This window comes from Onychostoma macrolepis, chromosome 05, assembly GCF_012432095.1.
Source record: "Onychostoma macrolepis isolate SWU-2019 chromosome 05, ASM1243209v1, whole genome shotgun sequence".
NCBI lineage: Eukaryota > Metazoa > Chordata > Actinopteri > Cypriniformes > Cyprinidae > Onychostoma > Onychostoma macrolepis.
This window is the reverse complement of record NC_081159.1, coordinates 29,717,403-29,744,753: the sequence shown is the minus strand read 5'-3', so window position 1 is coordinate 29,744,753 and position 27,351 is coordinate 29,717,403. Positions and strand designations below refer to the sequence as shown.

Below are 27,351 nucleotides of genomic sequence, written 5' to 3'. Positions count from 1 at the left end.
AAAGTTTAAACTGAATTTTGCAGTTGTATTACAGGTGTAATGTTTGTCAGCTGGAGCTTTAAAGGGATAGTTCACTCAAAAATGAAAATTTGCTGTTAATTTACTGACCCTTAGGCCATCCGAGATGTAGCTGACTTTTTTTTCTTTAAGCCTGTATGTTTAGTCTGTATGACAAATGTTATAAATGGAGATTGTTATTAAATAATGGCTATTATGTGTTGTACATTGTGTTTTTAGTGATTGATAAACACCAGTTAATCATTTCTAATAATTTTGTTAAACTATAAAAAATATATGTTTTAGTTCCCCCTGCAATTTCTTATGATGCCCAAATAATAAATCTTATTTCAGGTAACATGTAAAACACATGGAGTAAATGGTTAAATTTTAATTGACATAACTTGCTGTAGTCTTCTAAATGTTTGACCAATTAAAACATTTTATTTGAATGGACTATAAAACTACTTTTTAGAGTGTAGACTGTGTCTGTTCCCTGAATACTGAGGACACATTATATGCTTACTAAGGGATATAGAATAAAATCAGATTGCGATTTAACCAAATTATAGCAAAGTAAGCTAAACAATGTCACAAAACTCTGGACTATTGATAGTACCCAGAATATCAAAGTCCAGTAAAAGAGGCAGAGCTTTTTCGCATTTTACTCTTAAACTCTCAAATAGCCTTCTGATAATGTTTGAGGCTCAGACACACTCTCTCTCTGTTTAACTCTAGATTAAAAATACATCTTTTGGCCGAGCATTCACATAACAACTCATAACCTTGTACTCTACTAATAAATGCGCATGATCATCTTTTGCCTGAAATAATATGAACAGCATCTATGCTAATTCTTCTCCTTTTGTTTTCCTGTTTCTATCTCTCAGGTTGCCCATCCCAATGTTACTACAGCTTGGATCCAGCCTTACTTGTGGTTACTTCAGATGATGCCAACACCCATGAAGACTCCAGATGATGGCAACTACAGATGAACATACCAACCAGACAAATGTTATGTATTGTAATCATTGCCTTAAAGCATACGTTGAGTGATTTTCAACCCACTTTGTATTGTTACTATGATGGTAATATATGTGAACGAACAATGTTTAATCTTTCTCTGAGTTCCATGAGATATTCCCATTTATTTGTCAGCAAAATAATGTTTTGCATTATCCGAATATTGTTTATTTACGTATTACAGACTTTGTGACAGTATAAAGTGGATTTAAATTCCCCGAACCTACCCTTTAATGGTTGTCCCTTTAACTGAACATGACTTTGAACACATAACTTGTATTATCTTAGAGTTATTGACATATAGACATTATTTTTTTGCCAGAAGATTCTCCCCATTGAGTCACAGTCACCTCAGGCTGTTGGCTTTTTTTTTTTTTTGAAACCTTGAAATTTTCTAAAGCTGCTTTGATTGTGAAAAGCAGTGTACCCTTACAACAGTTAACCATGTTTTTACTATGGTAAAACTAGTAACCATAACTGTAGTAATCAGGTTTTTTTTTTGTTTTTCTCAAACTAAGGTTTTGATATCATGGTTCTACTAAAGTAATATTTTAGTAATGCTTGAGTAAAACTGTGGTAACCATAGTTTTTGAAACCATGGTGAAGTTTGTGGTTACTATACAGTAGGTTTATGTTGTAGTAAGACCATGGTTATGGTAGTTACTGTGAATTTAAAGTGGTGGCTGCCGCTGGTGGTCCGCTGGAATAACGATGAGCAAAACGCTGGTGAACCGCGGGTGGCGTCCGCCAGAGGGCCGCCGACTCTGCCACCAGTGAGCCACCAGTAACCTGCGACCTTTAGCCAAATAAAGCATAACGGCTAATGCTAACAATTTTGCTTTGGCAGTACATGGGAAAGGAGACCAAAGCCGTTTTTTTAATGGATGTCAATGGAGGAGAGGCTTCACTACACTGAATACAAAGCTTTTTATAGGAAACAGCTCATCATTTAATGAATCGACAGCCTATCGGCTAATCTCCAACATGTTTTACACTAACCAGTACTTTTAGAGTTTACCATGAAAAAAATGCTGTTTTATAAGAGAAGTCGCTGACATTTTGTGACAGATTCATCTTACGGCACTTCTCATTCATTCCTATGGTATTCGTACATGGCAATTTGCTGGCAATATTACATACTGCACCTTTAATCTGTATGATCCTGCCCACTTCCAGTTGTCGGAAAACACAGGATATTTCTGTCAAGGAATCATGTTATATAACATGAAAAATAATGCTATAGCCAGTAATTCTACCCTGAAATGTGCGTTCCGGGGCGGAATGCCTTTGTTTTTGCAGTACCCATTTCAACCGCTAGCTGTCAATCTTACATACTGCACCTTTAAGGCACACGTAATCCAAGTTGACCATTACGCTTTCTTTAAAAGTAAGTAATACAGACCCATTCATCTTCCTATAGTATATAGACTTGTTCGACTTCATGCGGCGCCACAAAGATTGGCTGCCGCCTGACAAAAGCAATGCATTCTGGTTAGAAAATTTGTCCGAATTTGATCAGCGCTAAAGCCGCCTTGCGATCACATGTGCCATCAAAGAACAGCGAGAGCAAAACGAGATATAATATGCTTCCATAGTAAAGCTTTTTGTTATGTTGAGTGAGTCACCTTTATCAAAAAACACTGATAAAAGCATATATACCCGGGCCATTCCACCTAATATAGGTGCCATTTGCTTCCAAAACTCTTCTCAAAAAAATAAATTTTAAAAAAGACTGAATAATACACATATTTTACTATTCAAAATATGTATCGGTCCATCTTAGGTCATTTTATTTAATTTTCTACACAATTTTTAAGTGGTAGATGGATGCATTTTTCTCAGTCCTGTTACCAAAACTAATGTCTTTTGAAAACATGTTTAAAAATATGTTAACAAATTCCTTAATTTTTCCCTCAGGCAGGTGTTTATTTTAAAGAAATTGTTGGTTTCATGGTCAAAAAATATTATTTTTATCATTAAAAAAATCACTATTTATCTACACAAGGTGTATTTTTCTGAAGTACACAAACGCATTTTTTCATTTTAAAGGCGACTCAAACCTCAAGTGTATAAATTTTCTTTGATGCAATTTATTAAATAATGGGATATATTATAGACCAAACTTAATTTAAAAAATAGTGGTTTAACTTAATTTTTTTAAAGAAAAAAACTATTTAGTAACAGGAATGAGTATCCATTGTGTTAATGGCCGATATAATGAACGTGTTGAACATTGACTAGTGAGCTACCCTCACTGCTAAAAAAAAAAGAAGGCCAAATCATGTTTCTATTTAAATCTAGTGGTCTGCAGAGGTTTTTGTTAGGGGTTTTGTTTGGGTCACGTGACGAGGGTGATGCGAGAGACACTACCAAAAGCGCTACTTTTGTTAATAAAAGTTTAATTTCTTCATTTAATATAAGCAAGTTCGTCTTTATTGTTGCTGTGTTTTCATTAAAAATAAAAATAAAAATAAAACATTCTTCTTATTCATATTGTTAATAAAAGTTCAAAGTTTAATATAAGTGAATTTGTCATTGTACTGTTTTATTGTATAGACTTTTATTATTATTATTATTAATAATAATAATAATAATAATAATAATGAGCCAAACTAAGCATTCGTTTGAAGTAAGGAGAAAATCCAAAAACCTTTTTATTTGTTACAACGCAGGTAGGCTATGTCTTATTCGTTCTGTTAATAAAGGTTTTGTTGTTTAATATAAGCTACTTTGTCATTGTAGTATTGCTGAGGTTGTGTGTGGGATTTTTAATTTTTTTTCCCATTAAGAGTAATACTGAATCAACCTTAAGCATTAATTTTGTTCCAAGAATAGGATCTAACGTTAAAGATCAAAATAAGCGCTGCAGATGCGAGAATGCGAGATTGGTTGCTGAGGTAAATAGACGCTCTCTATCTTTCTTTGCTGTATCTTTGCAATGGCTGTAGAAATGGTTGTTAATTCTTGATTTGGGTAGCCTACGGCACAGACATGTTACAGGTATAATATGATCAAAAAGTCATGGCAACAAACGACTTCCTAAGTCAGTTTAAGTTGAAACGACTTTCACAATCAATTTGATTCAACTTAATTCATGTTTTACTACTTATTGTCATTGTAGGCTTAGGCTTCTTTTTTTCTATTAATTTTAATGAATATACAAATTAATCAAATGAGTTTTATTCATTTTTGTTGCAAAATTTTAATTTATTTATTTTTAACACCGCACCCCCAGCAGAGATGGCAAAAGTACACACATCCTTCACTCAAGTAGAAGTACAGATACTCATGTTTAAAAATACTTTGGTAAATGTAGAAGTACTGGGTACACTTTTTTACTTAAGTTAAAGTAAAGAAGTATTGGCTATGACATTTACTTAAGTAAAAAGTACCTGTCGTGGAAAATCTGATTTAATGAAATTGTGAAGACTGAAAATGAAAAGACCAAACAAAGTTTGTCTTTGTCTTGCTTTTAATTTCTGCAGAAATTATCAATCTATTCACAGAGGAAAAATAGCTGTGAGCAGAGTGATACCCCACTCTCCCAGCACCTGTTGTTTATACCATCCAAGAAGATACATTGTTGAAAAGACTTCACCTCATAACACATGCACACCTCATGCACAGCACATGTACATCATCATCATATGTTTAGTTATTAATTAATGATTAACACACATATATATTAAAAATGTTATATGAGATTAGTACAATTTATGGCAATGCATTAAAAATTCCCATAACATACCAATTACTACTACCTGTTTTAGTGTCACGCTGGTAACTGGACAAAATAACTTACATTCAATATTTTGTTAGCTAATGAATGTATATATTTTTTTTTCTCCTGTATGGCCATCACTTTTAAAAAAAGGTTTAAAACCTTAGGCTGGGGCCATGCAAAATAATTAAAAGGTGCTCCATTCTGCACCTTCACTTCCATTTTCCTTTTCAAACTCTTTATTTTCCATGATATCTCTCTACATCTTACTTTGTGTGTGTTTACTTTTTCCACTAATTTTCTTGTACCTGTCAATTTTCCCATCAGCCATCTGCTGTTATGAACAGAACTGTTTTCACCTTGTTGCAAAACAACCACCTCATTGTATTCTATTTGCAATAACATAACTTTTTTTAGTTCAATTTAAAGTATCACATTATGACCATGTGTTGTTGTTCTATCTAACAATGACTTAACCCTCTGGTTGTGTTCGGGTCAAATTGACCCGGAGAAGATTTTCTTTTTCCCGAAAATACTAGTTAACATTATCGCATTGGACTCAAACTTACTGATTTTGTTCACACAGGGTATAAGCACTTCTTTTATTTCACCTAGTAACACTTGTGGTTTTCCCGGTCAAAAATGACCGAACTCCAAACAATTGCTTATAAATATCTCATTATGCTATATTATCACCAAATATTGGATTCATTCTTTTTGTCTTGTTTTCTTTAATTTAGGACTGGTTTTGTGTTTCTATTTGCATCTGATTGATCGTAGGCCTCATTTATCTGAGAGTAGGTACCTCATTTTTTGAGTGAATTTTTTTTTTATGAATAATTTTCACAATATTAAACAAAAAATTATAAAAATTTGCACTGTTTATCACACTTGTGTGCGTTAAAGTTTAATGAGGAAGTTTGCTTTTAAATGCTTTTATTTTTTACAAAACTGCACAAAGTCACACTCGTCAAAAAGTGAATAGGGAAGATCACAAAAAACAGCACCAGTACCACGAAAGCCTCAAAACCTATTGTCAATGTTTTGTCTAGAATATGTGATGAAAGAAAATATTCTTTTGAAGTCAATGCAGGCTAAAGACAAGGCAGTTTGACCGTGTGTGTGTGTCAGAGAGAGAGAGAGAGAGAGAGTTATCATAAAAGCATATTTCATGCAGTTCAGGGTAGGATGAAATAGGTGTAATACTTACAATAGTTTGTATGCATGTGTTACGGTCCCTAATATAAGTGTCTAGAAGCCAAGAGGGAACATAACATAATAGACGGACAGCGGCTAGAGTTTTCCAAATGAATTATTTATTTAAACACAAATTACTCACAAAAGTAACCAAAAATAAGAGATGGGGAGCCCAGCAACAAAGGAAAGAATAACTAAACTAACAGAAACAAGCAGGGACTCCCCGCTCCAAACTATAATTACAAACGAAGTAAAAGTACGCGGTGATGTGGCTGTGGAGAAAGCTGTGGCCGGTGCGAGAGGGTCCGCCTCCTTCCACTTTATAGCCTCGTATCCCCAGCTCAACCAATAAGAAACTAGAAAAGACAAAAAAAAAGATATAACAATAAGCACTAATATTTATTTGAGGACTCTGGGCCAGGGTGTACGCAATGCACGCGTAACACCCCCACCCCCAGATGGTGAATGGTGAGCCAAAAACCCACCAATCACCATGTAACGATGCGCGACAACGCATCTGCCAGGACATTATTTTTGCCGGCTACATGTTTTATTTCTAGACTAAAAGCTTGGACAAACAAAGCCCATCTCATTAGGCGTTGATTGGAATTTGATGAATAAAAGTGAGAGAGTTGTGGTCTGTATAAACAGTAACCGGACGCGAGGAGGAACCAATATAAACCTCAAAATTATTAAGGGCCAGAATTAGAGAGAGGGCTTCTTTTTCATTTGTTGAGTACGACTTCTGATGTTTTTGAAACTTTTTAGAAAAATAGCACACAGGGTGCTCAACGCCATCAGGCCCATCCTGCAACAAAACAGCAACTGCTCCCGCATCGCTAGCATCAACAGCTAGTTTAAAAGCAAGATCGTACACTGGGGCAGCAAGGACAGGTGCATGCATCAGGAGGGCTTTAAGAGACTCAAAAGCATGCTGGCATTCTGGTGACAACTTAAACGCAGTTTTCGGACTCAGCAGGTCAGTGAGTGGGGCAACCACAAAAGAAAAGTTTTTACAAAAGCTACGGTAATACCCCGCCATTCCCAAGAACCGCTGTAATTCGCAACGAGTGGCAGGAACTGGGAATGACGTGATATTTTTGCATTTACCGGCTTTACCATGCCACCACCCACAATTTTACCCAGGTAAACTACTGTCGCTTTAGCAAAATCACATTTAGCCAAATTAACAGTTATATTTGCCTCAGCCAGCCAGGAAGACCTGTTTTAACTGATTGATGTGCTCGTCCCATGTTGCCGAATGAACAACTATATTGTCCAAATACGCCTCACACCCCTGCACCCCCCACAAAATGCGGTTAACTAACTGCTGAAAAGTAGCAGGTGCATTGCGTACCCCAAAAGGCATACTGTAAAAATGCATCAGGGGTAACAAACGCACTAATTTATCTGACATGCAGAGTTAAAGGCACCTGCCAATAGCCTTTAAGGAGGTCTAACTTTGTCACAAAAGCTGCTGACCCCACATGGTCGACACAGTCCTCCATGCGAGGAAGAGGATGACAATCAGGCCTAATGACATTGTTAACCTATCTAAAGTCTGTACAAAAACGATCAGACCCATCAGACTTTATGACGAGAAGACAGGGCGAACTCCATGAACTAATACTGGGTTCCGCAATACCATGTGACAACATATAGTTAACTTGTTTTTGGAGATGCTGACGTTTTTCAGGGTTGACATGATAAGGGTGCTGTTTAATCGGCGTGTTGTCACCAATGTCGATGTCATGCTGCAATACGTGTGTTTGGGACAGCACATCTGAAAACAACGAAACATGACCATTAATTAGTTTTATTATATCTGTGCGCTATGAACAGGGGAGATGCAAAAAACAAGAATCAACAAGCATCTCAGAGTTTTTTAAACGGCCTTGTACTGTAGCAACAGAATGACTCTTAATATCACAACCAATTTCAGGGGCAGATAACGACTCACAGGCCTCAAGGACAGTTTCAGCACCGGATGGCAACACAGAAGGATCACGTACCTGCAAAGCACTAGACAAAAATGAACACAAAGTTGGAGAACACTCAGTATTGGACAAGGCCAGAACTGTGTTTAAATCACCAGAACTGGGTTTGTTCAACTGCTCACGATCATAATAAGGTCTAATCATATTGATGTGGCAAAGTCTGCTACGACGGGCATGGTCAGGAGTAGCAACGATTTAATCCCTGTCACTGACTCTTTGACATAAGGACCACTATAATGTGCCTGAAGGCTGGAACCAGGGATAGGTAAAAACACCAGAACTTTATCCCCAGGCTTAAACTGTCTGACCATGGCCTTTTTGTCAAACCAGCCTTTCATCTTGGACTGAGCAGAAGACAAGTTTTGGGTTGCCAGCTCACAAGCACGATGTAACTTGTAGCGAAAAAAGCTGACATAATCAAGCATAATTTTGCGGTTTAGACTCGTTCAACCAATTCTCCCGAAGCAGTTTTAAGGGACCACGCACATTATGAGCAAATACTAAATCTGCTGGGCTAAAACCAGTAGACTCTTGCACAACTTCTCGAGCTGCAAAAAGCAGAAGATGTACGCCATCATCCCACTCTTTTTCAAATTCAAGGCAATAGGCACGGAGCATGGATGAAACAGTGGGTGATGTTCAACTGATCGGCGGCCTGTGCAAAAACACAAGACATAAAGTTTGTCCCCTGGTCAGTTTGAATTACCTTAGGGAGTCCAAACAATGAAAAGAACTTAACAAGTGCTCTTGCAACCGCAGGTGCAGTGATTTTACGCATAGATATAGCTTTGGGAAAGCGTGTTGAGGCACACATAATGGTCAATAAGAACTGGTTGCCAGATTTAGTACGGGGCAATGGACCCACACAGTCGATAATAACATGATCAAATGGTGAATCAACAGCTGGAATAGGATATAAAGATTATGGTGGGATGGGTGGATTTGACTTTCCAGAGATTTGACATGTGTGACATGTTCTACAGTGTAACTTCACATCCCGTTTCAACCCTGGCCAAAAGAACTGGTGCAAGATACGATTGTAATTTTTGGTAACACCTAAGTGACCAGCTAAAGGACTATCATGTGCCAGACTGAGTATTTCATTTCGAAACTTGTTTGGAACCAGTGGCGGTTTTAGGCATGGGCGAACCGGGCAGCCGCCCGGGCGGCATTTTTTCAAGACACATGGGGGGCGGCACAAGCACTTGGAAAAAAATAAAATAAAATCATCTGCACCGCTAAGCGGTTTTCTATTATCTATCATATAACTGTGTGGGGAATTGGCGCCCCTGCTTGTTGAGAAGGTACCGTGCACAGAAGCTGTGTGAGAAGTGGAAAGGGGAGGGGGCGCGGCCACGGGGGACAGTTCACCTCTCCCAGTGGGACAAGTGGGCTAAAGTCAGTCACACCCAGGGGCGCGGGAAGTGAGTTGAGTTTTTGAGTTGAGTTAGATGAGTTTTTTTCTGTGGGCAACTGTTTAATTGTTGGGAATATAAAAAAAAAAAAAAATCGGAGTGTCTATTTAAGTGCAAATAGCTATGTTGCTGGCAGAGGCTATTTACATTAACTCCACCCACAAACGTATGATTGGGATAGTCAAATTTGCAAAAGACGGTTGCTAGGTGTCAGATTCAGTGGCGCAGATGGAAAAGTTTGCGTTACACTTCTTTTGACACGATCGACCGGTGTTCTAATCTGACTTTTGGCTAACTTTTTTTCTCCCTTTTTAAATTTCAAATCACATCAGAAAAGCATTTATTTTTTAATAAAAAATGAAGGAAATGGTAGGTGTAGAGAGGGCTTTTGTCCCAATAAGGTGGCATCCATTTAATAATTAGAAATAAAATTTAAAAATTACACTCAATAAGTTATGGCATACTATTTTATAATGCATTACAATGCAGAAGTGCAGATAATTACCACTATTTTTGCAATAAGTAATGTTTTTCTCTAATAATGTTTTTCGCCATGTTTTTATTTTATTTTAACATAGAATAAATAGAATCTAAAGCTATTTGCACTGTGTAAATAACATATCACTAAAGAATACTGCTATTTTCACTTTGTGGTTTAGTCTTGACTTCTGGTCGTGAGTGAAAGTGCTGGGGGATGGGAAATCTGTTGATTGTCGAGTGCCAAATAAACACATAGTGTTTATTATGTATATAGAGTATATTTATTTAAGTTCTGATAACTTATACTGTTTTGTGCAGAATTGTGTTTTTCATGTTGAAGGATTTGTGCAATTGAGAAATATAAGCTTGTCTTACACTTATATTGTTATAGTAAAACATGTTTGTGCAAAATTTTTAGCAAAAAAAACCTACAATTATTAGGGGAGGAGGTCTCGCCCGGAGAGTAATTCAATGTAGAACCGCCACTGTTTGGAACAATGACCTGTGTGACAATGCTCCAGTCATCCTGTGTGGAAGCATACAATGGTGTCCACTTACGCCGCAGGACATCATGTTTAAGAAAATAGCCAGATGCCATGTCTGCCAGCTCTTCCTCAGAGGCAACCAATTCAAATAAAGAGGAGATTGACGGATCACACTTCTGCTCAGAAATCAAATGTTTCCAGGACATGTGTGTGGCACCAAAGCTCTCCAATCGCTTCTTCGGCTCTAGCCCAGTATGGAGCGAACTGTACACGCCACCTTCACATGATGCATTGGGATCAGAGGCTGTAGTTGGAAGACAAGCAGCAGGGTTAATATCAGGGGATAACTTCGACTCTATGTCAGGATCTATCATAAAGCTACCCTCTAAACCGTCATGCTCTAAAACATCAGCTTTAGCCATAGCACGCGTGACAGCACACACAGGAAACACTGTGGGATATTTCATCTGCAATTCATCTGGGCCTTCAGAGACAAGGGGCACAGTAGTAACCTCAGGATTTACTCGAATTTTACCTCCAGCCAAATCATTGCCTAAAAGGAAATCCACTCCTTTAATGGGAAAAATGGTGCATGCAGCCACCGCAACTGGACCAGACACCAGGTCCGACTCGAGCAAATTAACTTCATTCCAAAACCCTTTACCAGCTCACCACAATTTAAGGAGGTTTTATCTGAAAGAGGTAACACACTTTGAAGAATAATAGACCTAGAAGCAGCAATATCACGTAAAATAGTTACTGAAACTTTTATGCAGCTATCAGGCAATGAAACTGCTCCCTTCATAATAAAGTGGGAATAAATGTCCAAGTCCATAGTATACATTCAGATTGAGGGGGCTGTGGCGCTGTAGATGTTTTGACCAACGCAACTGCCTTAGGTTTCTTTTTATTCAATAGAAAACAACTATTGATTAGATGGCCACGCTTTTTACAGTAAGCGCATACAGGCCTTGCCTTAGATGAGCGTGCATGACGGAACCACGCTGTGACAGAGGAAAAGAAGGCTTTTCAAAGCTCTCTCTGTGGATCAGAACACATTCATCAGCTAATATCGCAGCAGCAGACACATTAATGACTTTGTTCATTTAAGTATGTTGCAATTTTGTCTGGTAGACAATTTTTTAGTTCCTCCATGAGAATTAAATCACGAAGCTGCTCAAAGTTCTTCACCTCTTGTGCAGAACACCAGCGATCAAACAGTACCATTTTCTCACGACCAAACTCAACATAACTTTGGCCCTTTGCTTTCTTATAACATCCAAACTTTTGCCTATAGGCCTCAGGAACCAACTCATAAGATCTTAGAACTGCAGACTTCACCTGGTCATAATCTAAGCTTGCCCCAGTTGAGAGAGAAGCATATGCCTCCTGGGCTTTACCCGTAAACACACACTGCAGAAGGAGAGGCCAAACCTCTGTAGGCCACTTTAAAGTAGTTGCTACCCGCTCAAACAGCACAAAATAGTTGTCAACGTCTCTCTCAGAAAAAGGCGGGATTAAACGAATGCATTTATTAACATCAAAATCTGTCTCCATAGTAGCAGAATCCCTGCTCAACTGTCTAGCTCTAACGTGGACTGATTCACATCTTCCTGTCTCCTCTATTTCAAATTTAAGCAGCTCATACTCATGCTGGAGCTCTTTTTCCTTGAGCTCTAAGCGCCGCATTTCCACCTGTAGCTCCAATTTACGCAGCTCAGGGTCGTGATGCCCAAAAGCATGTGAAGGGACAGCACTGATGGGAAGGAGGAGTTTTTTTTCAGCTAACGCCTTGTGCAATTGATACTTAATATCTTGCTTTTTATCTTGTTTTGAAATAGGCACTTTGAAATGAGCAGCAATAGAGAACAGATTATTTTTAGTGCATTGCTCAAATTCTTCTAGGCTCAGGTGAGCCACAAAATCCTCTAGACTAAATTCCATAACAAGACCGAAAAACACGCAGTCAAATTCAAAAAAAGAAATGCTTACAGAGGACAAAACGACCACGTCAAGCCTCAGCCAGCCAACAGCAAAAATATAAAACAGCCACAAAAGCCAAAATACTCAATAAACTTTTCCATGGAAAGTGCACTGTAAAGTGAAGTGGTGACTCAAAATAGTGTACAGCATAAACCAGAAACAATTATGCACCCCTCTAACTGGGCCTGCCTAACAAAACCTCACCTATCTCACTAAACCCCTAGTCTTCACACAGGATCTGCGGCGGGTTCTTATGCACTGAAAACCAGTAGGTTTGTGAGGCAATCTGCAATAGACAACCACCCAAAATCCTATGGACATGCTCCCGAGATAACTGCTTTCGCAGCTAACACTAACTGCTCCCCCTGCGACACTATTAACACCCAAAAAAACAACAGCAGGTGAAACCCAAAAGGCAACACCTCTTCAGCCTAACAGGGGAGCAAAAACCGCTATACACCAAAGAACGCAGTACATGGGACAAAACACTTCACTCACCTGCATTTCCTACGAAAACACTATGTAAAAAACGCCAAAAATAAGAAAACACTCCAAAAAAGAAAAAGTAGCCATCCACCAGCGCACTCACGCCTCTGCTTATAAAGCAACGCACGGAATTCCCGCTGACTGGAAATCCCCTCAGCAACTATGTCCCTACAGTTCTGCTCATTCAAAAATAGATCAAAAGCTTGGCGCCAACAGGGAACAAAGAAAGTGTCGAAAAGCACACCAAAGATCCCATTTAGCGCAAAAAAAAGCATTTTGACTATGTATAAAAAATGACTAGAGCATTTTGAAATTCCCAACCATATAATTTTGGTGGACAAAAGAACTTTAACTTGACTTGAAAAATGTTAGGATGAGCCCCCAATTATGTTACGGTCCCTAATATAAGTGTCTAGAAGCCAAGAGGGACACATAACATAATAGACGGACAGCGGCTAGAGTTTTCCAAATTAATTATTTATTTAAACACAAATTACTCACAAAAGTAACCAAAAATAAGAGACGGGGAGCCCAGCAACAAAGGAAAGAATAACTTGTAACGGAACATTACACTTTGATGCTGTCAGATTTCGTTCACTCATCCTGTCAGATTTCGTTCACTCATCCCTTTCAATGAACAACATAAATAATGAAGTTTCAAACCAATTCATTATGATAATTATCCTTACTTATTTATCTTAACTAAAATCATCGCAGATTGGATGAAAACGGGGTGTGGTCGGGAAAAAATTCGACAAAAAACAGGTAGGAGACGGAAGTCGAGTCACGGGAGTGAAAGCTAGGTGGAAATGGCGGGATTGAGTTGAACGGATTAATTGTGGTCGTCTTTGGGGAAAAACCGTTATCGTTTGAGTTTCAATCGTAAGGGATACACCAGGAAGATTGTGTTAGTATCTTTGGATGTATCTGACTCTGCACAAGGAGGAGATGAGACTATCAAAATGGACTATACTCATTTTTTTCGTTTGAAACTGGGATCTAAAGTATTTTTTTTGCCTTGTGTATTGTGTTCCATGAATGCTCCAAAAGAATCTTTTTGGTAATTGTATGTATGACTGAAGTGAAATAATAACTCTTGACTTTGTATTTGTTTGGAGAGTTCTTTATTTGGTAAACGCTGAGTGGGGTCATCAAATTTATTTTTGACAGTTATTTAACTGTCTGGCGCCCGAACGAAAACGTTAAATTGTGTGGCCATGCTACAGAGTGGCGCCCGAACAGGGACTTGAACTTGAAAGTGAACTTGAACTGTGAATTCAAAGAACATTTAAGTGCGTGATTCGGTATTGAACTTTCTTTATTTCGGTTGATGAACACTGGGACTGAGTTAACCGGTTAAAAAAAAAAAAAAAAAAGAATCTGCCTGAAAAAGGAAAATAATAAGGTGGGGCTTTTGCAAAAAGGTTATGAACATTATATACAAAAAGTTGTCATAAAAAAAAAAAAAAAGGGAGAAAAAATCAACAAATCCTTTGTATATATTTGCATACATGTTGGTTGATGTTGATGATGTGTACATTACATTGAGTGCATTCTGGTGTCTGAAAGTATTGCTGCTGTATATTGGTTTTCTTTTATTTGACTTTTTTTTCTTCCTCTGGCCATGTTTTCCCCTATACGTCCCCAGCCTTCTCTGCCTCGTTAGACTTGGAGCATTTTCCCCCTGACGTTTCTACTCCTGAATATGTGCCCCCCTTGGCCCCTTCCCGTAACATAAGTCATGTGTCCCAAACACATAATCAGGCCCAATATTCCTCCATCACACAGTCTCTAGAAATGGACCTAGTTTCTCCTGAATCTGCAAAATCAAGTTGGGAAGACCCAAATGAACCTCTTGGAGTGCTCTCTACCCGTGAAGGTGTTTCTACTGACTCTGCTCAGTGTGAGCTTCCGTTTGTGCTTCCTACCCCTGGAAAGGAACTAGGTCGGCTTACGGATCAGGCCCATGCCCATCTAGACAAACTGCAACAGAAACAGGATAAAGTTTTAAATGAGCTGACGAAACAAGTACAACGCAGTCGATTTCATCTTGAATCGAAATTGAATAAACTCACTGAACAAACTGGACAAAGTATCCGGAACCTTCATACAATAGTATCAACTAGTAAGGACAAGTTTGACCATGAAATGGATAGCTTCATGAAGGCCAATAAAGCTGTGATTTCAAGTGAAATGGATAAAGCCAAAGTTTCTATTGTATCTGAGCTTGGATTTATGATTAAACAGATGCAAATTGAATTTCAAGATGAGCTACAAGACACACAGAAGTTTTTTGAGGAAAAGAATGTTGATCTGGTCAAATGCTTGAGTGACTGCTCATCAATGTTAAAAGTCTTGTCTACAAAGATGGATGATGTAACTGGGAAAGTGAATTCAATCGATACAACTCATAGGAGGGACATGGAGGAAATACAAGACAGAATCAAGCAAATAACCCTGCCAGCAGCCTCTTTTCCGCAAAGCAGTTCAATAGTGATGCCTGCTGTTTCTGGTTTTACGCCAGTTTCCAAAACCGATCACATCAGACTAACCTTTCCTACATATGGGAGACCAGGAGACGATCCTGATCCATTACTTTATTTATCAAAGTGTGATGATTTCCTTGCATTACATCCCTTAGCAGACGGTGACATTCTTGCTACATTCAGAACCGTTCTCTAAAGCACTGCTCGAGATTGGTGGGAGATAACTCGCACTAAAGTAACAGCTTGGGAATAATTTAAGACCTCGTTCGTCTCAGCATTTTTGGCTAAAGACTATGAGGACGAACTTGCTGAACGTGTTCGGACTTAAAAACAGGGAGAAAATGAATCCATCAGAGATTTCGCATACTCATACCGAGCTGTCTACAGAAGATAGAACCCTGATCTCACTGAGTTAGACATTGTAAAGTTAATTGTGAAACACATAAAGCCTTACCTTGCCAGTCAGCTCCGTGGAAGGGTAAATTATGTGGATGAACTTGTACGTCTTGGACATCAACTGGAGAGAGATCATTTTCAGCAGAGTGAATATGAACATCAACTTCATGTGAGAAAAGTAAATGCAATGCAGAAAGGAACTTATTCTGGAAGTCAGCAAGGAGAAAAGCCACCTCTGTGTTGGCGCTGCAAAGGTTTGCATTCTCCTGGTTCATGTCCTCAATAAACTTCTACCTCTTCTCAATTTGTCAATCAACACAATAAGCAAAGATCTGAAAATTCAAAAACCAGAAGACACTCCAGTAAATCCTCCGCATCAACGGTGACCTCCAAGCAAGCTCCTGAGAAAGACCTTCAGACATCTCCCCACAGTTTTCCTTTTAATTCAATGGCTACTCCACCCCAAATTCTTGTACCCATACATATCAAGTCTTGGTATGGAAAGGATATTCTTGATACAGGAGCCAGCTATACCTTATTACATGAAGATCTCTGGGCTGAACTAAATAGTGCAAAAGAAGGTCTTAGGCCTTGGACTTATGGACTTTTGTATTTAGCCAATGGGGAGTCAGAGTCACCTCTTGGTTGGACTGCTTTAGAAATTTATCTTACATGGGCATGTTATTAACATCCCTGCAGCTGTGCTTCCAGCCAAAAGCCTTGCATATGGAATTGTCCTAGGTCTTGATTTCATTTTTTGCAGCCAACTGCAAATAAATGTGGCAGATCAAGAGTATGGTTTCAAAAACACACCTTCTGTTGTCCATCCCTTCCAACCTGGTAATGCCTGGGTGTCTGGATGGAAAGGATCTAGAAATAAGAACAACAAAAGATATGAACAAAAACATCAACTTGGTCTCATCAGCTCCATTCCACTGCCTATGTGTTCTGGAGAAGTGGTTCGACTAAATGTACACGATTAAATAGATCAAGCTGTTTCCTCTGCCCAACTACATGAATCTGTAAAACCAAAACTGCGGGAACTTCTGAAATCAAACCCTGAGGTATGTACCCACACAACTGGCAGAACAAAGGTACTTCAACATCAAATATACTCTACAGTCAATGTCCCCATAAAACAAAAACCCTATCGGATGTCTCCAACTAGACAGGACATAATCAAGGAACAGCTCGCAGAGATGTTATCCTCAGGTATTTTTGAACCATCACATTCTGGTTGGTCTTCTCCTGTAGTGTTGGTTCCTAAAAAAGATGGCGGACATAGATTTTGTGTGGACTACAGAAAGCTCAACTCATTCACTGAAAATGATGCTTACCCTCTTCCTTCAATTGCAGAGATTCTAGAGTCCCTCGCTGGTTCAGTCATTTTTACAACAATTGACTTAAACAGTGGGTATTGGCAAGTGCAAATGGCCCCAGAGAGAAGTCTAAGACTGCCTTCATAACCCCATCTGGCCTCTATCACTTTAATGTGATGCCCTTTGGGCTAAAAAATGCTCCAGCTACTTTTCAGAGGCTAATGGAGTTGGTCTTGGGAAATTTACGGGGTCACTGTTGTCTGGTTTACTTGGATGATATTATCATCTACTCCTCTTCTGTGTCCCAACATTTCTTAGACATCCAAAAGGTGTTTAACAAACTACATGAAGCACGTCTCACAATCAACATGAAGAAAAGCAAATTCTGCTTGGAAGAAGTCAAGTTTTTAGGACACATTGTGAGTATCAAAGGTGTCACAGCAGATCCTGGAAAAATACAGAGCGTTCAGGCTTATCCGGTCCCCAAAAACCTCAAGGAGGTACAAAGATTTCTTGGGTTGTCTGGATGGTACCATCATTTTGTTCCAGGGTTCTCCAGGATCGCAGAACCCTTGAATGACTTGAAGAAGAAGGGGCGTCCTTTCTTTTGGTCTTCTGAATGTCAACAGGCTTTTGATCACCTTAAAGCATGTTTGACTTCACACCCAATCCTTGGCCACCCCAACCAAAACCTTCCATTTACTGTCTATACCGATGCGAGCGAGACTGGTCTTGGAGCGGTTCTTGCACAGAAAACGGGGGCCTGATACTGAACAAGTGATAGCATATGCTAGCAGAACCTTAACTAAATCAGAAAAAAATAATTCTGCTACAGAAAAAGAGTGCCTTGCTGTAGTGTGGGCCTTAGAAAAGGCCCACACTACTATTTGGAACAAAAATTATTCACTGTGATCACAGATCATTCTGCCTTGTAGTGGGTCCTGACTTCCCAGAAAACCACAAATCGCCTGTTAAGATGGGCCCTGAGGTTACAGAGATTTGATTTTGTAGTGGAGTACCATAAGGGTAAGCTCAATGTCATTCCTGACGCGCTCTCCCGGATTCCCACCACCACTGGATGTGTTCTGTTCTCTTCGCAGAAAGAGAAGAATGACCTTCCTTTCACTGCCGACCTTATTTGGGAAGAACAACACAAGGATCCTGAGATGGAGAAATTGTTTAAAGCAGTAGCAGAGGGAGACAAAGAAGCTGAGGAGAAATACACAGTCTTGGAGGATGAGTTATACAGGAAGACACAGGTGACTGATCAACAATTCCACTACCGCATATACATCCCATCCTCACTTACTTTCCAGGTATTCAAAGCATACCACAAGAATCCTTAGTGACTGTAGACTATCATACCCGATGGGTGGAGATTTTTCCCATGCATACTGCAACGTCTTCAACTATTGCACGTATCCTCAGAGCGGAAATATTTACACGAATTTAGATTTGCATTGAACTCTGCGGTACAGGAAACCATTGGCCTGACACCTGCCGAATTACACATTGGAAGGAAACTTCAGAGTCCTATAGATAGAATACTTCGGGCAGATATTGCAGTTCATCCGGACACTTCTCCCTATGAGACTGTCCACCATCTGAAACAATTTCAGAAGAATGCTGAAATCAGTTCTAAGAGAGCACATCTCCGTCAGCTTCGAAACTATGATAAAAATCGAAGGGAAGTGTCCTACAAATTCCAAGATCGAGTCTGGGTAAGGAACTTTCCACAATCAAGTGCACTGCATCATTTCACCGCTAAACTAGCCAAGAAGTGGAAAGGACCTTACCGGATTGTACGTAAACTGGGACCTGTGAACTATCAGGTGACCCTACTTGACTAACTGGGGCCCAGGTCAGGAAGCAGACAGACTGGCTAAACCGATCGTCTGCTAGCCGCCTCACGTCACAGAAGTCAGTTAACTCTCAGCACATAGAAACTTTTTCACCTAGATATCACACTATAGAGACTGTGTCTGTTCCCCGAACTAGAAAATACAGAAAACATCCAAACCAAAGTAATAGTAACAATTTAATTGATGTTCAACAACTAAAAAAAACGATATAATACAGATAAACGCATGATAAAGTTTGGCTTATTGAATATTAGATCCCTTTCTTCAAAAGCACTTTTTGTAAATGATATGCTCACTGACCATAAACTAGATGTGCTTTGTCTGACAGAAACCTGGCTAAAACAAGACGATTACATTACTTTAAACGAGTCTACACCACAAGATTACTGTTACAAACATGAACCGCATCCAAAAGGTAAAGGGGGAGCTGTTGCTACAATTTATAGCAATATTTTCAGTATCTATCAGAGGTCGGGTTTCAAGTATAATTCGTTCGAAGTAATGGTGCTTCATATAACGTTATCCAAAGAAACAAGTATTAATGATAAATCCCCTGTGATGTTTGTACTGGCTACTGTATACAGGCCACCAGGGCACCATACAGACTTTATTAAAAAACTTTCTGATCTTCTATCAGATTTCATCATTGTCATTAGGATATGTCCCCAAAACCTTCAAATTGGCTGTTATTAAGACTCTCATTAAAAACACAACTTGACCCCAAAGATCTAGTTAATTACAGACCGATCTCAAATCTCCCTTTTCTGTCAAAGATACTAGAAAAGGTAGTATCCTCACAATTATATTCCTTCCTAGAGAAAAATGATATCTTTGAGGAATTCCAGTCAGGATTTAGATCGTATCATAGTACTGAGACTGCTCTCATTAGAGTTACAAATGACCTGCTTCTATCATCTGATCGTGGTTGTAGCTCTTTATTAGTTCTACTGGATCTTAGCGCTGCATTCGACACTATCGACCACAACATTCTTTTGAATAGACTACAAAACTTTGTTGGCATTAGTGGAAGCGCCTTAGCATGGTTCAAATCGTACTTATCTGACCACCATCAGTTCGTAGCAGTGAATGAAGAGGTATCATATTGATCACAAGTGCAGTATGGAGTACCTCAAGGCTCAGTACTAGGGCCGTTACTTTTCACGCTTTACATGTTACCCTTGGGAGATATTATCAGGAGACATGGTGTTAGCTTTCACTGTTATGCTGATGATACTCAGCTCTATATTTCTTCGCGGCCCGGTGAAACACACCAAATTGAGAAACTAACGGAATGCATAGTCGATATAAAAAACTGGATGACGAGTCATTTTTTACTGCTAAATTCTGAAAAAACAGAGGGGTCAATTATCGGACCTAAAACCCCACATGTAATAACCTGCTCTGTCAATTCTTCTTCATCAGTCAGGAACCTAGGTGTGCTGTTTGATAGCAATCTTTCATTTGAAAGCCATGTTTCTAGCATCTGTAAAACTGCGTTTTTTCATCTCAAAAGCATATCTAAATTGCGACCTATGCTCTCAACGTCAAATGCAGAAATGTTAATTAATGCGTTTATGACCTCAAGCTTAGACTATTGTAATGCTTTATTGGGTGGTTGTTCTGCACGCTTGATCAGCAAACTACAGTTGGTCCAAAATGCAGCAGCTAGAGTCCTTACTAGAACCAGGAAATATGACCAAATTAGCCCGGTTCTGTCAACACTGCACTGGCTCCCTATCAAACATCGGATAGATTTTAAAATCTTGTTAATTACTTAAAAAGCCCTGAATGGTTTAGCTCCTCAGTACTTGAGCAAGCTCTTATCACATTATAGTCCTCCAAGTCCACTGCGTTCTCAAAACTCTGGCCGTTTAATAATACCTAGAATATCAAAATCGACTGCAGGCGGCAGATCCTATTCCTATTTAGCACCCAAACTCTGGAACAATCTACCTAACACTGTTCGGGAGGCAGACACACTCTGTCAGTTTAAATCTAGATTAAAGACCCATCTCTTTAGCCTGGCTTACACATAACACACTAATATGCTTCTATTATTCAAATCCGTTAAAGGATTGTTAGGCTGCATTAATTAGATCAACCGGAACCGGGAACATTCCCCATAACACACGATGTACTTGTTACATCGTAAGTAGAATGGCATCTACGCTAATATTTTTCTGTTTCTTTCCTATTCTGTTTCTCAATCCATATCTGATAAGATGGTGGATCAGCACCAAGAGATGATGTCTACAGCCCTGATCGTCAGCGGAGACCAGGACACCCAGATGAGCCCCAGAGACATATCCCCAGTGAAGACCTAGATTAAAATACAATAAAACTAAAAATATAATAAAATACCTAACTACATAATACTACTATTGTTAGAAATTGCAACAAAATTAAAATAGAAATATAAACTTTTGAACTGCGGGTTTCGTCTGGCCAGAGGAGAACTGGCCCCCCCCGACTGAGCCTGGTTTCTCCCAAGGTTTTTTTTTCTGCATTCTGTCACAGAGGGAGTTTTGGTTCCTTGCCGCTGTTGCCTCTGGCTTGCTCAGTTGGGGACACTTAATTTCTAGCGATTATCGCTGATTTGATTGCACAGATACTATTTAAACTGAGCTAGACAATGACATCTCTGAATTCAATAATGAAATGCCTTTAACTGAAAATTGAGTGTTTAATCTTATCATTATACATTACTGACACTCTATCCTCCAATTTGATACTGTTAAGTGCTTTGACACAATCTGTATTGTAAAAGCGCTATATAAATAAAGGTGACTTGACTTGACATCTTTAAAATGAGGCAGAAGTCACAAAAAAAAAAAAAAAAAAATGAACCAGATCTTACAGTATATAAAATCAAGTCAAGTCACCTTTATTTATAATGCACTTTATACAATACTGATCGTGTCAAAGCAGCTTTACAGTCAAACAGGAAAATAGTTTGTTAATAATGCAAGAGGACATTAACAAGTCATTTTTCCAGTTGAAGTCAGTTCATTGATGATTCAATGAAATCATCATTCAGTTCAGCTCTCTTCCAATAGTGTCTATGCAATCAGCCAAGCATCCCCAAATAAGCAAGCCAAAGGCGACAGCGGCAAGGACTCAAAACTCTATCGCTGACAGAAACTGAGTAGAAAACCTTGGGAGAAACCAGGCTCCGTCGAGGGGCAGTTCTCCTCTGGCCAGACGAAACCAGCATGGCATGGTTTAATTCCTGCACAGGTCAGATTGAGCAGAGGACTTGTCTGGTTCTCGTGGTCTTGTGCCGATGGCCAACGAGGTCTTCACTGGGGATCTGTCTCTGGAGCTCATCTAGCTGACATGGTCTCCGCTGACATTCAGTGCTGTAGAGGTCATCTCTAGGTGCTGATCCACCATCTGATCTGGATACGGACTGGATCTGGTGGCTATGGTGACCTCGGAATAAGAATGAAACAGACTAATATAAGCGTAGAAGCCACTGAGAACAATAAAGCACATTTTAATTGTAGCAAAGACTCTAAACATTTACACAAATTACCTGGAATGAAAACAATAAACTACTAGTCTTGAAGGTACACACAGTATGTAGTTGCAGTGGAGCGGTCTGGTGTTTGGTGCCTTGGAAGAACTGACTGGGTTGCATCTGAAATCTTGCAGTGATGACAAAGCACCAATGAAACCTTTGGCCACACCCTGATGGAGAAAGAAAAGTACATTTTAAGTTAAAAAATTTAATTATATCCACTTAACAACTCATAAAACACTTTCTAAATGTCCACTCAAAAAAGGTGGATGTGTTGCATGATTTTCTCGTTAAATTTAGTCTAAAAAATAACATTTATTTAGTGCAACTCACCTGACTCGTGAACTTGACAAGATGGCGGCGCTGTTTCTCCCACGAAGTCACTCAGGCTCGTGTACGTGCAGAATGATCTCAGTGTTGGCTGGATTTGTTTTTATTAGTTTAGTCAACATTTAGCATTCTGATTGTTGACTGGATTTGAAAATAACCATTAATTTAATATTTTTTTAAATATACTTGTGCAGACTTAATATGTCTTCTCAACTAAGCACAAGCAATTAAAAAGAGTTCAAATTAAATATTTGGTAACACTTTATTTTGATAGTCCACTTTAGGCATTCTACTAACAGTAACTTTGCAACTACACGTCAACTAGCAGTCATTAAGAGTATTAGTAGACTCTCTGCTTAATAACTTCTAACACTTTATTTTGATGGGTCCACAACATACAACATACTGACTATGAGAAACTTTACAAGTATATGTCAACTTATTCTACTAACCCTAAACCTACCCTACTGAGAGTTAGTAGACATGTAGTTGCAAATTAATGAGAATTATTTGACACGTAGTTACAAAGTTACTTATAGTTAGTAGAATGTCTAAAGTGGACTATCAAAATAAAGTGTAACCAAATATTTTTGCCCTTTCAACATTTTGTTAATTGGATTTTTTACAGTGTACATATGCCGCAGTATTATTGAAGTGGGAGGAACATCATAACTAATTTACACAACTGTTAAAAAGTCTGGGGTCAGTAGGATTTTTACATCTTTGAAAGAAGTCTCTTATACTCACAACTAGGGCTGCAACTAACGATTATTTTAATAATCGATTAATCTGTCGATTATTTTTCGATTAATCGATGAATCGGGTAAAAAACAAAAAAAACCAAGAAAAGCATTCATTTCCAACCCTTTATTCAAAAACAGAACTAAAATCTTTAGAAAGTGCACAAACATGTTGCTCCTTGAACATCCCTGAGCTGTTATAATAATAATAAAATAAAATAAAAATGGAGTAACACAAAAAACATACACATGTTATGCTTTACATCTGCCAAATATATAGACTTTTTTTTTTTTAAATAAAGTGCCACCTGAGCTGCCAGAACAATAAATAATTCATAAAAAATAAAGAACAATACAAATCAGAAAATGTAACAGGATTTGTTTGAATGTCAGAACTTGTTCTCTACACTACACTGCAGACGCACACACTCGCAGACGCACACACTCACAGACGCACACACTTTTGCAGACGCACACACTCACAAACTCTCACACTGACACACACACACACTCTCTCTCTCTCTCTCTCTCTCTCAAGTTCACTTGAAGCTTATTCATTAAATTATTACCATCATTGTAGTAAGTGCAAGGTTCATTTATACACCACATTTAAACACAGCTTAAGATGACCAAGTGCTATAAAAGAACTTTAAAATTAAATACACACACAAATATATTTGTCAATAATAATCTATATGGGACAAAGCACAGAATATACACTGCAAAAAATGCTTTTCTGACTTAGTAGTTTTGTCCTGTTTTCAGTCCAAATATCTAAAAAATCTTAAATCAAGATACATTTACTAGACACATGAAATAGCATAAGAAATTATGTCTTGTTTTCTGAAAAAACACCTCAAAATTAAGTGATTGTTTGCTTAAAACAAGCAAAATTATCTGCCAATGGGGTAAGAAAAATAATCTTAATGAGATATAATCTCAAACAGAAGTTTTAAGCATCACTTAATTTTCTCATGCCATTTTCTTGTCTAGTAATCTGGGGCAAAAAAATCAATAATTTAACAACACTGCGTCCTTAGCGTTGGTATTGTATCAGACACTTGCACTTAACATTATATCAAAATCAAGCCCAAATGGAGTTAATAATGTTTTTGAACAGAGAATGACGGAGATGGAGTGTTTTGTCTGTCATAACGGCTGTGACTGTTATCTGAAGCAGCAAGTGTATTGCATTATATGCTTTCATCAACTTTTACAGGTTATATAACTTTTATTGTAGCTATATGGGCGCTTAGTTTTTTCTTGTTGTTTAATACACTTGGCCAAAATCTCAAATTAAGCGTTTATGCACAGGATATTTAAAACGTATATAGACGGCAAATAACTAATTCTTCTCCACTCTTCAAACACACATAAACATTATCCTTTACTGACATAGTGTTTGAGTAAAGAAAACGCTGTATTATTCAAACACCAATTATTTATTCACCCTTGCATTGCGAAAAAGCAGAGATCTCATCTCCAGGCTGTGCGCGGCGCGTCCATCTGAACGGAGGCGGGATGAAGGTACGAGGTCTCGCTGAGAGCTTGATGATCCAATGGCGTTACGAAGTTTTACTGACAAGTTATTTTAATGCTTATCATTGGTTTACTATTTTTAAAACTCTCTGATTTAAAATAATAAAAACGAATTATAAGCGACTCAAGTTTGGATAATTTTTCACAGCACCTGACTGGGCTAAGGTATGGCAACTGCCATACTCTGCCATACGCAAACGCCGCCCCTGCTCCCACACCTTGGTCCTTGGATGACTTGGGTCGCACGGATTTCTCTGCCTTCGCCATGTATCTTTCCTCTACCTCCGCTGGTTTTTTTTTTTTTTTGCTCCGCCTGTCTATGAGGCGCCGAACTCTGCTAGCGTCAGTGCGCGAGAGAGACCGAGTGTGTTCACTCCGCTCCGCGCTCAACTAAAGTTTTTTTTAATCTATTTTTTTTAATAATCAAACGTCTCCGCGTCGCGCGACACAACGAATCGATTATGAAATTCGTTGCCAACTCTTTTAGTAATCGATTTTTATCGATTTAATCGATTCGTTGTTGCAGCCCTACTCACAACTCAAACAGTTAAAACAATAACATTGTGAAATGATATTACAATTCAAGAGAACTGTTTTTTTTAATTATTTGAATATGTTAAAATTGTAATGTATTGCTGTGATCAAAGCTGAATTTAACATCATTACTCCAGTCTTCAGTGTCACATGATCCTTCAAAAATAAATCTGATTTGCTGCTCAAGAAACATTTCTGATTATTAACAATATATAAAAAAAGATTTGCTGATAAACATTTTACAATACTGTTCTAAAGTTTACAGTCAGTGAGTTTTTTTAATAAATACATTTTTATTCAGCAAGGATGCATTAAATTGATGAGAAGTGAGAGTAAATATTTTTGTTTAAAAAAAACACTGTTCATTTTAAACTTTGTTCATTAAGGAATCCTGAATAATACACACAAAACAAAATACGAATCAGGAATATTTCCTGAGCAGCAAATCAGCATATTAGAATGATTTCTGAATAATCATCATGTAAAACTGAAGAGTAATGATGCTGAAAATTCATCTTTGATCACAGAAATAAAATACATCTTAACATCACTCACTCATGTTTGGATGTCAAATCCTTCTTAAAATAACTTTAATAAAGAATTGTAAACGATGCATGGTGATATGCATTTTTTCACTACATATTTGCATATATGAAGTGATTTAATGAGCTTTCTCAGCTTACCTGTTTCCCACACCTCTGTCAGCAGCTTCCTTCAGAAATTTAGATATCTTCGAGCTTCTCTTCTGTTGTAGAAGTGTTACTCCTGAAACCACAGAACAATTTTTTATCAATAATTGTTTGCCATTAAACTAGCCATTTTAACTAGATTCAATTAATACATGCTCCTTTTAAGTGACGTCACCGATTAACAGTAAAGTTACAGCACATATTTTAGGCTAAATAAATTGGTCTAATTCCAATAACCTATTGACAAAACCTTTACAAAGCTATTAAAATCTCCCAACTACACATAAATGTGTGATGAAAAGTCAAAACTTAAGTAAGATAAATCAGAGCTCAATATACAGAGTTAGCATACTTTTTCGAAGACACTAAACCGTCTTTATGAAGTAAATATTCAACAGAAGAGTATCAATTACAAGAAAGAAAGGTGTCAGGAACAGTTGTATGTAATATTTGTGTGATTTTAGGGACTAAACTCACCTGAAGACGGTGAACACAGCAGCGAGAGACGCAGTGTTGCAGCTGTCAGTTGGAGAGTTGCCGCCCCGTTTCCATGGTAACTCCCTCGCTGCAGTGTTTGAATGAGACTCAGAGCACGCTCAAAACATGTCACAGTCACGCACTATTTAAATAAACTTTATATAGAACATAAACAAAAAAAAAAAATGTATTTAATTTTGAATTTTAATCGTTTTGTAGTTATATGACATAGGTGTAAACTGCAACCCGCACGTGATAGTGGGACAAATTAGCACTTTTATTTTTATTTAATTCTTTTTTTTTTTTTGTGCTATTTTTTTATTAGATTTTGTATTGTTGTTTTTACGATCATTCAAACTATTTATTTCATTTAAAAATGTGCTTGCAGTTTTTATACTAAACTTTTGTTAATAATTATAACTATTTTTATTCAGTGCTTCAGATTCTTTTTAACTGTAAAAATGTAATGCAATACATAAATGTAAAATATATATAATTTATAATACAAAGATGTCATGTAAGAGCTCAGCAGAAACACAGAACAGACCCTCCGCTTGCCACTTGTGCACCGACGGAGGCCCAGCCGCGGCAAACTGCTGGTGGCGTTTTTAGATTGGTCGGCTCGCCGATGGTGTGCCGACGGTGGTCCGACCGTATTAAGCCGCTGAATTTGTG

The 27,351-nt window shown here is 38.2% G+C and overlaps 1 protein-coding gene and 1 long non-coding RNA gene across 4 annotated transcripts in view; one reads left to right on the top strand and one right to left on the bottom strand.

Annotated features, from left to right (window-relative positions):
- Nucleotides 1–27,351, top strand: part of cldn15b (claudin 15b) — an 89,297-nt gene that overhangs the window by 40,644 nt on the left and 21,302 nt on the right. The gene's annotated exons all lie outside the window — the stretch shown is intronic.
- On the bottom strand, nt 6,082–23,687 carry LOC131540378 (uncharacterized). 3 transcript variants are annotated; one of them, XR_009271262.1, is made up of 6 exons: nt 22,701–23,687; nt 22,383–22,537; nt 16,480–16,536; nt 15,900–15,998; nt 15,725–15,787; nt 6,082–6,294 (listed from the first exon to the last, which is right to left on the bottom strand). It is a non-coding gene; the product is annotated as an uncharacterized LOC131540378 (long non-coding RNA). The 3 variants fall into 3 exon arrangements; XR_009271261.1 differs by having other exon boundaries at nt 22,383–23,687; XR_009271263.1 differs by lacking the exons at nt 22,383–22,537; nt 22,701–23,687 and adding an exon at nt 17,004–19,970 and having other exon boundaries at nt 16,480–16,929.